Source organism: Fringilla coelebs (assembly GCF_963513975.1).
Source record: "Fringilla coelebs genome assembly, chromosome: 4".
Taxonomy (NCBI): Eukaryota; Metazoa; Chordata; class Aves; order Passeriformes; family Fringillidae; genus Fringilla; species Fringilla coelebs.
This window is the reverse complement of record NC_140032.1, coordinates 25,121,486-25,137,539: the sequence shown is the minus strand read 5'-3', so window position 1 is coordinate 25,137,539 and position 16,054 is coordinate 25,121,486.

Genomic DNA, 16,054 nt, shown 5'->3' with positions numbered 1-16,054 from the left:
TTTAGAACATTAATTTTATATATGATGTAGCAATTCTGAATTGCATATGGAAAGGTTTTTAATGATTTTGAGTTGTATAACTAGCAAATATACCACAAAAAAATTTTTTTTGCTTCTTCATTTTAAATATAGTTTACCATGGACTTTCAAGCAAACAAATGGGGAAAATTTCTTTGTCCTCTATACTAGAGCAACACATCAGGCTTAATGGCAAAACATGGGAATAGCACACTTTGGCAAATTGTCTCCTGTCTTTATTCTCTATAAAAAAGAAAAATAAACAGAAAAAGAAGACAACTACTCCAGCCTGCCTGAGTTCCAGGGATGCTGCAGCTTTCCTGGCTGGCTGGTCTGTTATATACATTTCTTGATGCAAAGAGTGTCAGGTAGGATAGGGCCGAATGAGGAAGGGCACAGGCATGCTCCTTTCTCAAGCACCTGGTTACCACTCACAAGAGCATGGACATGGACATGGTTTGCCTTGCAGGGATGAGGAGAGCAACAAGAGCTGGATGTTTAATGAAAGAGAGTGCAGCTGCTGCTGTCCCTGTAGAGCTGTTCTGCTGTGGCCTAAAAGCCAAGACATTCAATGGAGAAGAGGATAAAAAAAAAGAGAGCAACTCTTGGATACACAGATGCAAAAACTTGCAGATTTAAATGACTAAAATCAGTGGAACAATATCTGTTGTTCCAGCTTTATTCAAATCTTATCTGCTTTGCATTCACTCCATGTTTTTAGCATGCAGAGAATGTTATACAATGTATGTAAACTCATACAAATCATGCAAGGCAGAAGTGCAATGTTGTCTTTGAAGAAATTAAATTGTCATTACAGTTAATTTTAAACTCATATGCTAAAATGAATTTATATTTTATGGTAAATTAAGAGAAAGAGATTCTATTCCTTTTGAGACTAGTGGTGATCTTTCTCAAACTCATTTGCCACAGAAACATTATTTCACTTTCAGTGTAATTCTATCAGGTATACTTTACTTGTGTATAATAGCTGGGAGAGTGTGAGAAAACAGCTCATGAATCTTTAGTAAATTATGTTTATCCCTTCTCTCAGAGCTGCATGGATCTTGCCTGCCCTCAGCTGGATTTATGAAGGGTTCATTGAAAAGTGGTGGTGAGAAATGTATTTGAAAGCCAACAATATATCATGTTGTATAAGAAATAATCTTTTCAGTCTCACCAATGACATTATGTTATAGCTAACAGAAAAGAGAGTCCTTTGGGGAATTTCTGAAGCTAAAAATAAAACAAACAGTAGGAGAAAGAATAAAAATGAAGAAAAGTCAAACAAAATGTTTGACTAAACAATGCACTAAAAGAATAGGCTTTCTGGTCCTAACTGTGCATAGGACAAAAAACCACATTTATTTCAACTGAATCAAATACCATCTATTTTGCTGTCTTCTGGATATATGAGGTTTCCTTTGGTCCCTGAAAAGGAAAATCTCTATAGAAATAACAGAGCATTTTGTGAAGCAGCAGTGGTCAGAACTGTTCACTGAAAAATACATTCAGTGGGCAACATCCAGAAAAGCAATCAAAGACTGTATGTTCTTCTGTGTTAAATAAGTTTCTCAAAGGATCTGAGAATTAACAGACACAAAGCCCAGCTAAGGTTCAGCAATTATTGCATGTTTTGTAATAAAAAATACCGGTAGCCAAGAAGGTCAAACTATAACTTAAAAATTAATGAGTCAGCCTTGTACTCCTAATATTTTGTCTCCTTCCCATATCTCCTTTCCTTGTTATCCTATGAAAAAGTCATGCATTGATGAAGAGTGGGATTAGGAGAGGAAAACAATAAATCAAAAAAAAATCCAAAGCCATTTATAGGTTTTGTCAAATCCTTGTAGATGACTCACTCTCTCCCTCCATTACCATGTATGCTTCTGACATCATTCTCCAAATGACGTAAAAAATGGTGTATTGCTACTCCTCTTACAGTCTTCCCCTGATGTTTTCTTGTCAAATAAAGTGCTTTATGAAACAGAGAACTGATCTCAGACCTTTTGAGACCCTATGCCTCTGAAAACCTTTTCAGTGATATTTGATTTATTTCTCTTGTTAAAGGCATCACCACCAAAGGTCAAGTTGCTATATGAAAAATTAGTTAAATTATGAAAACCATAATTTTGTTGATAAATTAATAATGCCACTGTCTCTTCCCTCTTCCTTCCTCTCCTGCCCATCTGAAATGGAAGAGACAAGGATGCCCTCATATACTTGCCTTTCCCATCCAATATTTGGAAACATAATCCATTTCTATAACTTATCTTAGGCATAAATACATGCTTACTTGTAAAACTCCCATGATATTTCATCACTACAGCTCCCCAGAACACGTATGGTGGACAGATCTCATGTCACATAAAAGCAAGACCACCACCTAAGAACTCCTTAGGTCCATCAAAAAGGCATAATGTTGCTTGAAATAAAAAGAAAGAAAGTCACATGCTGCTAAGGTCTTGGCCACATCAAATCTCAACCATCTTAATTTATCTCTTAATATACTCTTGGAAAAAAGGAACAAAAAGAGCAGTGGAATAAAATTAAGAACTACCGTATACAGGATGCCAGCACCCTTCCTTATCTCACCATGTGTTGGGGTCTTGAGGAATATTTTTATCCTATTAGGCTATACTAAAGCTTTTTCTTATCTTTCTAGAGGTTTTGCTTTCACCAGGATTCCAACAGAACCATGGATGAATAGGAGTATGCTTTTAATTTTTCTGCCTTCCTCCAAAGGCAAGATGAAGATATTTTTCTTTCAGCTTGTGTAAATTCCAAGCTATCTACACTATCAATATTATTAGCTACTTTTCTGACATTCTGTTGAGATGTTCAGGAAAAGGTTACAAATTAGATTTCAATTATGAGAACAGCAAGTGAAACACACTAAGGAAACACTTTCACAGAACCCGAGAATCATAAAGGTCAGGTTGGAAGGGACCACAGCAGGTCATGTGGTCCAACCTCCCTGCCTAAGCACAGTCATCCTAGACCACACAGCACAGAATTGTGTCCAGATGGTTTACTTTAAACAAGGCAGTAGCAAATCTTGCCTGAGCAAGTGCTTTTTCTGGTCCCACACTCTCAAAAGAGGCAGCATCCAAACTACCCAAATACAATACTATAACAGTGGAATAGGAAGCCAAAGCCAAGAAACCATCAGACCCTAGTCTGATTGATTCTTCTGATGTCAGACATAAAATTTCAAAGATAAAGAAATGGTCTTTAAAGACCAAGAGGACTTCATCAGTACAAAACCACAAATACATGTTCCCATGAAAAAAGCTGCACCATTCCTGCCGCAAAAAGAAGGGCAAGTGCAATTTATTTAAGTGGTGTTTAGCTGTTTCAATGACCACATGGCACTTTTTAGACATTCCTGCTGTTGTCTACATATGAACATTTTCAGGCATGGGCAAGAACAGAATATAGCAACAAGGACAATGTCATACCCAACCTTCCTCTCAGAGGTGTTTGGGTTTTATTTTCCTTTGGGAAGCCAAGCAAGACAAATGTGAAACCAACATGGATGAGCCATTTAGTGCAAGATCAGAATATGACAGCTGCACTTGTCCTCTACTGACTGGAGGAGAACTACTCCATAGGTTACCCAAGAAAACTCAATTATCCTTTACACCAACAAACACAGGAATGATCACTGATGGAAAGATTTTGTGCATAACCACCATAAAAAAAAACAGAGATATTGATAAACCTTGGTCTTGTGAGCTTTGCCTACCCCCAGCTTGCACACGTTCAAGATGCAGAGACAGTTACTTTGAAAATAAATGTGGTCCTAGAAATGGGAGGATGTACTCAAAGGTCAATAAACCAACAGTAGAGAAGGCTATCAGTTACTCACCTAAGCCATCAGGTACTTGGGAAACAGGATGTTTGGAAGCAAAATATTTTACACTTTTTTTTTTTTTAAACTTCGATTCACCAAGATAAGATTCTGAGTTTCCCTTATTTTCAAACACGCCTAGCATTTTTATGCTTAACATGTTGCATTCAAGGCATTTTATGTGAAACTAACTGTTATTGAAACATTTTAATACTGTGACATATCTTACTGATGTCTTTAAATATAAAGGGAGCAGGAAGTACTTTGCTTTTATGCTGCATCATTAGCTGAAGATAGAAAGCTTCACTTAATTTGCATGGTACTTAAAATTTCCTACCAAATGCAATGCCATCATCACAGAAGCATTAAATATTTCACAGCAAATTTTAGTGAAGCAACTTGGGTTACACTAAAAAGTAAAAGTCAGTTCAATATAAACAAACTCACACAATGTATATGACCTATAATTCCATTATATGGGATACATTGTTTGTTGAGTTTTGCAGAAAGCAACATCACAGGAAATAATTAAAATGCTTGAACACATAAAAAAATCCCTTGCTAAGGATTGATCTCCTGGTGCTTGGCCTTGTGCAGTTGATTATTCTGCTGAGAAATCTGTGGAAGGCACTGTGTTTGAGTTAGTAATCTTGGGCAAGCCACCCTTGTACTGTTGGTGTGAGGAGTCCATAGATTTGCATGAACAGGTCCCATAAGGGAACCTGCTGGAATGTCCCTTGCCAGCCCCTAGCACTACTGGTATTCCCTCAGAGAGAGCACCCAGGCTACCAGGAGACAACACATGGGTTGGATTTTTACACAAGATAAAAGGCACCACAGCACAGGAGGTAGGAGGAACCCCCTCTATGGCTGGCACCTCTGCAGAATGCCATGGGTAAATCTATCCAGGACCTGCTTGGTGCTGCATGAAAACAAGGTTTCTAGCATCTGAAAGGATAGAAGACTTACTCTCTATCAGTATTCCTCTTTTATTAAGATGCTGCCAAAACTTTCTCATAGATATCCTGAAAGAATCTTCTCACCATATCAATACCCATGCAGAACAGGTTTGTTTTTATATTGAGATGTATCATAATTATGATGTACCATAATGTAATGGTTTGTGCTATATCACCCTAAGCTAAAAACTTACAAAAAAACCTATCTATTATTCTGTAGGATACATCAGGTTTAGAGGCATTAGGTAACTATGTGAAGTTACTGTGGCAGAGAATGCTTACAGGTAATCCACATGGGTATCTAAAATGCACTACAAGCACATCTTGGCTCTATAAAAGCCCTTGCAAGTGGAGGCACAAAGTGTTGTAAGAGCCAGTACCTCCTAGGAACAGTCTGGCTTTGCTCACCAGAACCCCACCCCTAAATTTTCCTTAAATACCTGGCTTTTGTTGATGGCTTTCTCTCCAGACAAGTGTCCACAGCAGTGGCCTGCTGTTCTGTTTGATCCTATGTCTCCTGGCCTAAAGTCATCATCTTTCTAGAGCTTTCCTTCTGCCCTCTGATCTTCCCAGCAGACTTTGCTTCTCCAGCCCATATCTTATATAGTGCTCTTCAGCCCCCAGTGGCCATTTCCAAGTCAAACACCCTTCTTTTAGGATTATTTATCCTGAAGAGTTTCTGATCTCATTGCAAACAACACAGGTGTTACTCGTACAGCTTTTTAGCAGACTTTAGTACCTTGGTTTTTTAGGTGATTACACTCAGTAATGGTTCTTTAACAAGAAAAAGCCTACAGTAATATCCCAAAAGGAAACATTTTTCAGGTTTGGCTCAGTGCTATTACATTACTGTCCAATGAACACAAATGTAGGCTTCCTCAAGTATAAATTAACACTCTAATATTTTATTTAAACACATACTAGTATATTCAAATCTTCAAATAAATTAAAGAAATGCAAACCTACTCTAGCAAATGAAGGTTACTTCATATTTTAAAAGCCTTGGCAAATTAATTACAGCAAGAGCATAAAAGATGAGGAAATACTGTGGCTATATTCAGGTGTAAATTTCAAAAGTTGTTTAAGTCATTGACCAGAAGTGGTCAAATAACAGCAGTGACATCTGATATGAGTCAGAATAAAAGTGTTAATGAGAATGATTCAAGCTAGGAATGACATTTTACTGCACTTACATACCCATAAAACATAACTGTATTTGACTGATTTGAAAATATTCCTTCATAGCAAGAGAGCCATAACTGATGGATGTCGTGACCACCTCTAGTACTTGATTATCTTGTGGCTAGGTCGAGGCTCATTAAAAGTCTGATATAATTTTCCACTCTTTTGCACTAATCATGCAGAATTTTTTTTCCTTGGCATTCATATAGTTCTGTTCTGTCACATTTGCACCAGATGCATCATAATTTGATGAGTACTTTCAATGAAAATAGTGGGAATACTACCCAAAAGGAAACAGGATTTCAGAGCTTAGTCCATGGAAAAAAATTCTTTTGACTATGGTTAGTATGAAATATTTTATTAAATTAAATGTTTACCAAGAATCCACCAAGGAATAAACTATTTTGTAAATCATAGCCCCATTCATAGAAATAGGGTAGTATTTTGGCTTTACAATGCATACCAGGCCTATAAGTCTTCCAAAGTACAAATCCTTCCCCTGATTGTTGTCAAACCTGAATTTTAATCTTAGAATCCAGGACATGTGAGTTTTTAAACAGATTTTCTACTTTACTTGCTCTCTGCATATTGATTTGAAATAGTGAGGCATAATATATCCACGCCACAATAGGACAATACATTTTAATAAATGACTGTAATGTGACTGATGTCAGCTGCTACCAAAATTATTGATACTGATGAATGTATCTGTGTCGCAGTATTCATGCTTATTTTCTGCTCCACTAGACTTCATCTCCACTTCTTTCCACTCCCTGTCCTTCATGTTATGAGGAATAAGGAGTTTCAGTCCTTGTCTCCTTATCTTGCCTCATGTCTCCTTATCCAGGAGTTTAGTCCTGACCCTAGATATCAGATCAGATATCTAGGAGATATCAGATGAGTGTAGGTGGATGAGGAGGATGGAAAGGAGGAGAAACCCAAACATTCCTGTGTGCACTCACAGTCTATCAGCATCACATGACCTTTTGCCTGAATGTATTATTGTGTCTCAATACTTCATTATGAAATTATAGTTTCTGATAATTTGAAATACCTCATTTGATGCTTTTAAAGGAACCATTTTCCTTCACACTTAAAAAAAAAAAAATCCAGAAAATGGCATAAGCCTCTATAGGGAAGAATGAATGATGAGCAATGGATGAGAATAAGCTCTGGATGGGCTTGAAATCAGGTACTGGTAGATTCCAGAGGGAATTTTCATGTCTAGAGATAATTGATATATAATGAAAACCACTTTGGCAAATCTATCTTGGAGTACGTAATATTTCTTAACAAGTTATTAGAAATTTCTTCAGCCTGAGATATTTTTTATCTGCCTCATGATGAACACTGCCCAGTTGGCTTTATTTGGCTGTGTGTTTTTCTTCCTTGCAAGAAAATGTAGTTTTCTCTTATAGCATGTATTCACAGTGAAATTCACAGAGCAAAAAGGAAGAACACAGAAGTTTCTTCATTGCTCAATATCCAAGTCAAATAAACAATAATTTAGGTTCTCCATATCTGTGTCCTTTCTGTGGAGTCCACATGATGAGAAGACAAAAAGGAAGATAAGAGGCCTGTCGAGGTCTCTGCCAGCTCTCATTTCCCATGATTTTTGTGGGCTGTTTTTGAGATGTGGTAGACGAAAGAATAAGATCAAGAAGCAGTAGCAATGGCATAAACTAAAATAGAAAAGGGGCATTCAAGAGGGATAGAAAGAGTTTCAGTACCAAGCTGTCATTTCAGGCTGAACCACAACAGATTATTTAGCAAAAGCAGTTATTATAATGGCTATTGGGAAAACAGTTAATGTTTTAATTACTGCAGGATTAAACCATTAAAAAATAAAGATCCCCACTGACAGCAAGTTTGCATCAACAGTAAATTCATGCTATTTGCTTAACAGTTTTAAGTTCTATAGTTACAGATATTTAAAATTTCTTTTTCTTTAAAATTTTTGGGAAAAGGAAGCAGTTTAATATTGGCCTGACATAGAGCTAGAAATTCACACACACACAAAAAAAACAAACATAAAAAAACCAACTTGATGGTATTCCAACAAAACAGAGCAGTGGAAAAATCACTGTGCACTTCAAGTAAACACACATTACATGCTTGGTAAGATATTCAAAATAATGAGTACATGCTGACTTGTACAAGAGGCCCACATACTTCAACTTGAATATACTTCACTATAGCTAATGCAAATGGAGAAAAACTATCATATTTAGGCATAAAGGAAAAAAAAACCCAAGCCAACAACTCAATTATGTAAACAAGAGGCACGATTTCCCCTCACAGCAGTGCGGCCATAAATTCCAGATAAGAAAAATTTTGACTTCCACTTGTCTGAGATGAGAATCAGCCCCAGATGACCTTTGCAGGAGGTAATACAATCTTTGTTATATAAACACAATTTGAGATATGGATTCTGCTGCTTCCTAGACAACAGCTCAGGAACTGCACTTAGGAGTACTGCTATGTGAAATTCTGTAGCGAACCTCAGGTCCTGTGACAGTTTTTCTCAGCTGATGCCCTTTTAAAATGGTAGCATTTTGAGGTTGAAGAGGTTTTTGTATGCTAAGTATTTATTGACTTGGTAATGTTGATAGCTATATGATTTCTTTTAAAAGCTGCTCTTTACTGGTATTTTGAACAATTTTCCCCTGTAAAGTTGTAGCTTTTATTTTCTCTTTAATGTTTCCTTCCTACTGAAGATATCTTCTTTCCAGGCCTCCTCATGCTCTATATATTTCAGATTTTAAGGACACTAGATTTCTCAAATATTTCTGTAATGATATTTCAAGATTGAGCTGTATAAAAGGAAGATATGCTGGTGTTCCTGGTTGTTAAAATCCTGTTTTGACAGACTTCCATCACATAAAGATTAAACTAAATAGAAGAGTGAAGAGAAGGCAGTACAAGCTAAACCAGACAGATGAAAAAGGATGAATTTGAGGGACTTTCAGCGTCTCTAGTGCTTAATGTCTTCCTGAGTAGAGTCACTCTGAGATTAATGGACCTCTGAAGCATCACCAGAAAATGCAAAATTCAAACTACTTTACTATAAAATACTTTGATGGAGATATCCATACAACAGTAACATGAAATTTTCCTTACCATTTATTCATTTCTACAGTGTTCATTTTTAGGTGACTGACAAGATTTAAAAAATTGTATTGGTTTCTTTCTTTACCAGCATTTCTTGAAAATGGAGGCCTTCAAAATAATTTGACTTGCTTCTGTTGACTATGAAAAAGGGTGCCAAACATGAATCTCAAATTACCTTGAAATTGTCACAAAAGCAAAAGGGAAAAAAGACACTTCTAAAACCTGTATGTTGAAGACAGTACCAACAAATCAATGACAGCTAAATTGAGCAAATAAAATCTTTGTATTTCCATTTACTCAATGGTTTTCAGTCTGATGTCTGACAATGCTGTAAGATGCATAACAGTGAAGGAGGAAAGGCAGAGCTTTCAGAGAGAAAAGCTTCTCTGGGTGTTTGAAACAAATGAGGGGAAAAAACCTTGAAAGTTTGAATTTACAGTCTAGGCATATACACTACTACTTTGAGCCAATTCTAGAATCTTGAATGTACTCATTTGCTGTAGTGAATGTAGTTAACAATACAGGAATTCAAGGTTCTTAATCCTATTTTAATTTGCAAGGTTCCTTTTCAATAAGTCAATTATATAAATTGAATTTGGAATATTAATCTGTTTTTCACCCAGCAGCTTCCCTTGCCAAAAATATCTGCCTAATATCAGTGAAGATACTCCTTTTATAAAATCACCTGAATTAGATCCTTAACATTACCTGGCAGTACTGTCCTCAGCCAACAATGCTTTGCTGCTATTCAGATCTGGTGGCATTAAAGCTCCATAAGCATCTCAGATTCAGCTGCTTACCTACTAGGAAGGTCTTGGGCAGTCATGCATCCTACAAAGGGTTTTGATCCTGTAGGAAGCTCTAGATACCCCAGGTGATTTGATTCTTAATGTAGACCTCTTCTTCGCTGCCCTGTTTCAGGTTAAAAACGTTTTGTAAGCACATTTTTCTCCAAATAGAGAATAGCTAATGCAAATAGGCAGGAGTTGGCTGCAGCCAGGCCAGCAATTAGAGGTTCAACCAGGATATAAGAGCTGCAAGTTCACATCACTCTTTCAATGGTGGATTAATTATTTATATGTAGTGGAAGAATTCCAACAAGAGAGAAAAAAGGTACTCAAGCTAGAACACTCAATTGTTTAATGATGGGCATTCCTAGAGGATATAGATTGCCATTCCTGAATTGAATTCAGCAGAACGGGAATTTGATTTCAGGCCAATGTTATAATTGCTAAGATTATGCATGTCTAGGATAAGTGAAGTTTGGGGTTTTTTTAAATTTTATGTCACATACAGAAATTAAACATATAATTGTGTGTGAGAAGTTTGTTTTCATGGGACCACAAGATAAGAAAGATCCTCATACAATCCTAGAACCATTTAGGTTGGAAAAAACCTCCAAAATCATTGAGTCCAGCCTTCAACTGAACACCACATTCCCAACTAGACCACTGCACTAAATGCCACACCTGGTCATTTCTTGAACACCTCTAGGGATGGTGATTCCATCACCTGGGCAGCCCATTCCAATGCTCAACCACCCCTTCCAGGAAGCAATTCTTCCTACTGTCCAACCCCAATCTGTGGTGCAACATGAGGTCATATCCTCTTGTCCTGTCACTGGTGGCCTGGGAGAAGAGGCCAATCCCCACCTGGCTACAAGCTCCTTTCAGGCAGTTGTAGAGAGTACAAGTGTCTCACTTGACTCTCCTCTTCTCCAGGTCAAACAACACTAGCTCTTTCAGCCCCTCCTCATATAAATAACTCTTCAGCTTTGCTGCCTTCTCTAGACAAAATCTAGTACCTCAATGTCTTTCATGAACTGGAGAGCCCAAAATTGAACACAGGACTTGAGGTGTAGCCTCACCAGTGCTGAGTACAAGGGAACAATTACTTCTCTGGTCCTGATGGCCACATAATTTTTGATACAAGCCAGGATGCCATTGGCCTTCTTGGCCACCTGGGCACACACACACTGGGTCATGTTCAGCTAACTGCCAAATGGCACATCCAGGTCATTTTCCACTGGGTCATTCTCTTTATCTCTATCTAAACCTGCCCTGGTGCAGCTTTCAACTGTTCCCACATGTTGTCTCACTGGATCCCATGAAGAAATCAGTAATCATGTTCAGACCAAAGTGGGCCCTGAAGTCTCTCAATTTAATAGTATGATAAAGAAGACAGATCCTGGCTGCCACTGGGCTATTTGCACAGTTCCATGGGGATGACCTTGCTTTACTCCTTTGCAAATAGCTGGGATATTGATCTTTAGACAAGGTTTCCATTATTTTTGAGGGTCTCATATACATATAGGAGCACGCCACACAGTCCAGTGAATTTCAGAACATTTCTTATCCCAGCTAATGTCATACCCAAATTTTGAAGAAACACTGAGTACCTTGATTCCTCTGCTTGCAAATAGCATTTCTTTGATAAAGACTGTGATGTGATGTTTGCTTCATAATAGCTATATCCTAAATGAATTATCACATTATTTTAATCAGTATTATTTAAGGATTTCTAGATTTATGCAATATGGCTGTAGAATGTAATTTTGGAATTTAGAAAAAAATTAGTGAATGCCATATTTGTTCTTGAAGTAACGGTTGGCAATGCCAGCATCAACATGTAAAAATTTCTGTCGTGGAAAACTAAATCTAGCTAGCTAGATATGAATTTGTGAAAAGGAAAACAACATCCATGACACCAATATGTTTTGACAAGTATTTAGACAACTATATGAACATCTCAGAAGAAATGTCAATCATGTCAGGAAAATGTCAAGAAATTAAAACTACTGTGGCTGGCTTTGTGCATTTTTAAAATAATTGCTAATACTTAATAAATGGACTTTAAAAGTCATTAATTAAAGCATTCTTTTTCCTTCTCCCAATTAAAAGAAAAACTCTAGATTCACTAGATTCAGAAAAAAACGCTATTCTTTTTACATGGATCGGAAAAAGCATCTTAGACAACAGCTCTATCAGAGGTGCTAGTTACTAATGGTGCAAGTCCTATATACATTCACTACAGCTTCTCTTAAGGGAGTTTGAGTGCTTTTGTTTTGATATTTATAGTTATATAATTAGATTTATTACTTGAGTGCAGGATCTCCTACAAAAACAGAACAACAATGTATGCATTTCTTCACTTTCAGTTTCAGTGTATCGTGATGGATAAGGATGAGATTCTGAAGAGCCAGGATACCATTAAATATTTGATGACTGTTAGATGCCAACTTATTTCTTGCAATTTATGATACTGTTTCCTCATATAAAAATAAGTAAAGTAATCTTACCTTTTTAACTTTATTTTAAAATACTTGTGTTGAAAAGTTATATGCAACCGTTAAATAGTTTAAAGGCAGAGAGAGAAAAACATATTCAGGTGGTGATCCAGGAACCCCTGATTCCATTGCTGAAGAATTCCCCTTTTTGTCTTCCATTTAGTGAAGTAACAAGCACTACCACTTGTTTTACAAAGTTGTCAAAATATTTTTCTGTATTGCTCAATTCTGAGACAAATGTTTAAAAGAGATATGCAGACTCCATGAGGATGCATTCACTGAAATGTACTTAGCAGAATTTATTTCAAACGCAGAGGCCTCCTAAGATAAAAAGTTTAAAGTAAGTAGAGTTTAGACTGATCTGGAAATTCTCTGCTGCTAAAGAGGAAAGTTAGATACAATTCATTTAAAAATTAAATATTACTTGCAATACTGTATGGCATGTACAGGCTGCACTGTCTGCGAGACCAAAACACAGAGGAAGAATGCAATGCTCATTTGAATAAATGAGATTTAGATCAGGGAAGGATTTTAAGTACTTATGACCTGAGTAGAAGATACTAAATGATCCTAATCTGCTTGGCATACTGCTAACATACAGACATTATACTTTTTAATCTGTATGACCTTCCTGTTTCAAAATATTTCTTCTTTGGAAAGACCTGGGCTTAGTCACATGTGACTTGGTTCCAATGGTTATCTCTTGGATCACGGTGATCATTATTATCCATATGAATTTACAAATAAATATTCATCGTACTATAATATGAAAACAAGGAAGGAAAGCCCCTGGGCTGGTATCCTTTTAAAACTGTTGAAGATATTTCCGCCATCAACTTCACATCTGAAAAAATTTAGAAAAGTGAAATTTTCCTGAGCTGGCTACAGTGTTTCTCCCCACACTACTATGGCAGATTAATAATATACTCTCTCCCTCTCCCTCTCCCTCTCCCTCTCCCTCTCCCTCTCCCTCTCCCTCTCCCTCTCCTTCTCTCTCAGTTCGTTTCTTTCCAAAAAACATGCAAAGAAAAAATGCATTAGGGTAACAAAATGATCATCAGAGTGAAACAAGTATTTTAATGTATCAAAATAGTATACGATCTGGGCAAACAAATTTTCCTACAAGATTTTACATGGAACTTCTAATAGAAAAATTACAGAAATGGGCTTTTGATTTTCCTCCCACCAAAAATCATTCTGAACACAAAACTTTCTAAGGTTTTAACACATTTAAAAAGATATTGTATTTAAGATTAAAAAGTTTGATGAGTCTCGCCAATTCCATTTAGGAACCATTCCAGAACCTAGTGTTTAGTAGGATAGAGGTTAACCTTGATTACATATAAATTAAACTTAAAATTAAAATCTCAGCTTTTCAATTCAATCTCATTTTAAATCTCATGTTCTCTAAATATTCTCTAATGATTTTAAAGTATAGGACATACAATCTTGGTAAAATGCGAGAAAAGAACAGGTCTACTTAATATTTTCTGTTAAAGGGAACTATTATCTATCAAAATTCATTACACTGCCTTTTGTAGCCATTAGTTTACAATAAGGAGAGTATTTATGTTTTATATTGTTACTGTTGTGAGAATAAGCTAGATAATTTCTGTATGTATGTGTTATTTTGTGCAGTAATGTATTATCTAGCTCATACTTGATCATTATTATTACATACTGTAATTATTATGCAAATATTATTATTACAGCTCTCACATAATTTTACAAATATAGGTATTTGTATAATATTTTCTTAGCTCCTTTCAGCCACCACCATCATAAAGGAATTTGGTGGTAGTTTAAAGGGTTTACCACATTCTGGTTTTAATCATGATCAATGTGAACGATTCAAATCCATTTTCTGTAAAGACATAAAGGTTATTCATTGCTCTAAATATGATACACTGAACTACAATCCTCCAGTAATAAAACATCATCAAATAAATCCTGACTTATGTTTATTACTACTATTATTCCCTACTATTGAGTGATACTAAGAATATTTTTAGGCTTATTATATTAAAATGTTTTCAAACATTGGTTGCTTGTAAAAAAAAAAATTATGTAAATTAAATCTTGACCTGAGTAAAATTATTTCATTTGCATCATCTTTGAGCAGGATGCTTGCATTACCATATCATAAGTAACCTTACTCCAGTTTTCTGGGCTGCTTTTGTCCTGTTACTGCCAATAATATATGTGCCTCAAAGCATAAGAAAACTGCTTTGTCCTCCTGTATATCCTCCTGAGCTGTAGCAGATTTGTTTTATTCTACAGGACAAAGTCTTGACTACACCTTCTTTAGCGGACCCATTCCCCTCATGCATTCAAAGTGTACTTGGGGAGCAAAAAAAAAAAAAACAAAAAAACCCCAACCTTTCAAAATTAAAAAAAAAGTTTTGCTGTGTTTATGTATTGCTGAAAACCCCACAGATTTGGAGAGAAGGTAGTAAGCTATCTTGTTGCCCTTGTCTCATCAACAAAACCACATGTGGGCCACAACATCAGGAGCTAACTAGAAAAGGGGCTCAAAGCAGGTGCTATCTTGAGGATACTTCTGCATTCAGTAAAAACTTGCCTTGATTCCTTAAAAGACATTCACTTATCCCACTGCAGATTTTTGTGGAAGCTGTTGGGAAGCAAAGAAGAAAGTATCCTACAAAACATTTGCAGTATACACCAGATTCCCTTTGCCTGGGTACAAGGACAGTTTTATGGCTTACTATGCATTTTAACTCATAGTTTGTACTGTCAATATACATTGTAAGTCAATATCAAAGATAGACCAACATCAAAAGCCAAATTAAGTTTGAATTAAAACTGTGTTGGTTTGCATCGCTCCTGCTCATTGTTTGTACAAAAACTGCCAAATCTGTGAAAAATTCTAGGTATATCAGTGACTCTATTAATAACAGGTGTTCTGGAAAATATATCGAGTTTTCTGACTAGCAAGAACATTTTTAAATGAAAGAGGGCTAAGGGTTAGGGTCAGTCATCCTTGTTGCCATAAGACAATACCATGGGAAGCATGTCTGTGTCTGTGCTATTGGCAGTGGTGCACATGTGTTGTAACATTCACGGTCTCTCTTAGTTAACTCAGTGAGTTCCACCATTGCTGTTTTCCCAGAGAAGCTGTGGATGCCCCATCCCTGGAAATATTGAAGGTCAGTTTGCATGGGGCTGTGGGCAATCTTGTCTAGTGAATGGTATCTCTGCCCGTGGCTGAGGGGTTGGAATTGAAGGATATTTAGCCCTCATGCAACCCAAACCTTTCTATGGTTCTATGATCTAAATGCACTGGATGAGATCACTGAACAGCTGATTACAATATAGATTCAGTCTTACATGTGTAATTATTGTTTGTTGCATTGTCTTCAGCATTTCCTTAGAAATTGTTACAGCACAGAAGTATTTGGGCTGACTGGTAGGTGAGAGTACCTGCAAAAATTTGTATCAAAGATTACAGGAACTCTCTTCACGTCCAGGACTGCCATGTGGCTAATGCTACAAGATTTATTATTAGAAATAGTCACAGGTGTTTTAAGTATTACTTCTAGTATTACATTCCCTTTTTCAAGTGTTTGGTTTTTTTTTTCTTTTCTTAAAGCTACTTCAAATACATATGCATGAATTTTTTACTAACTG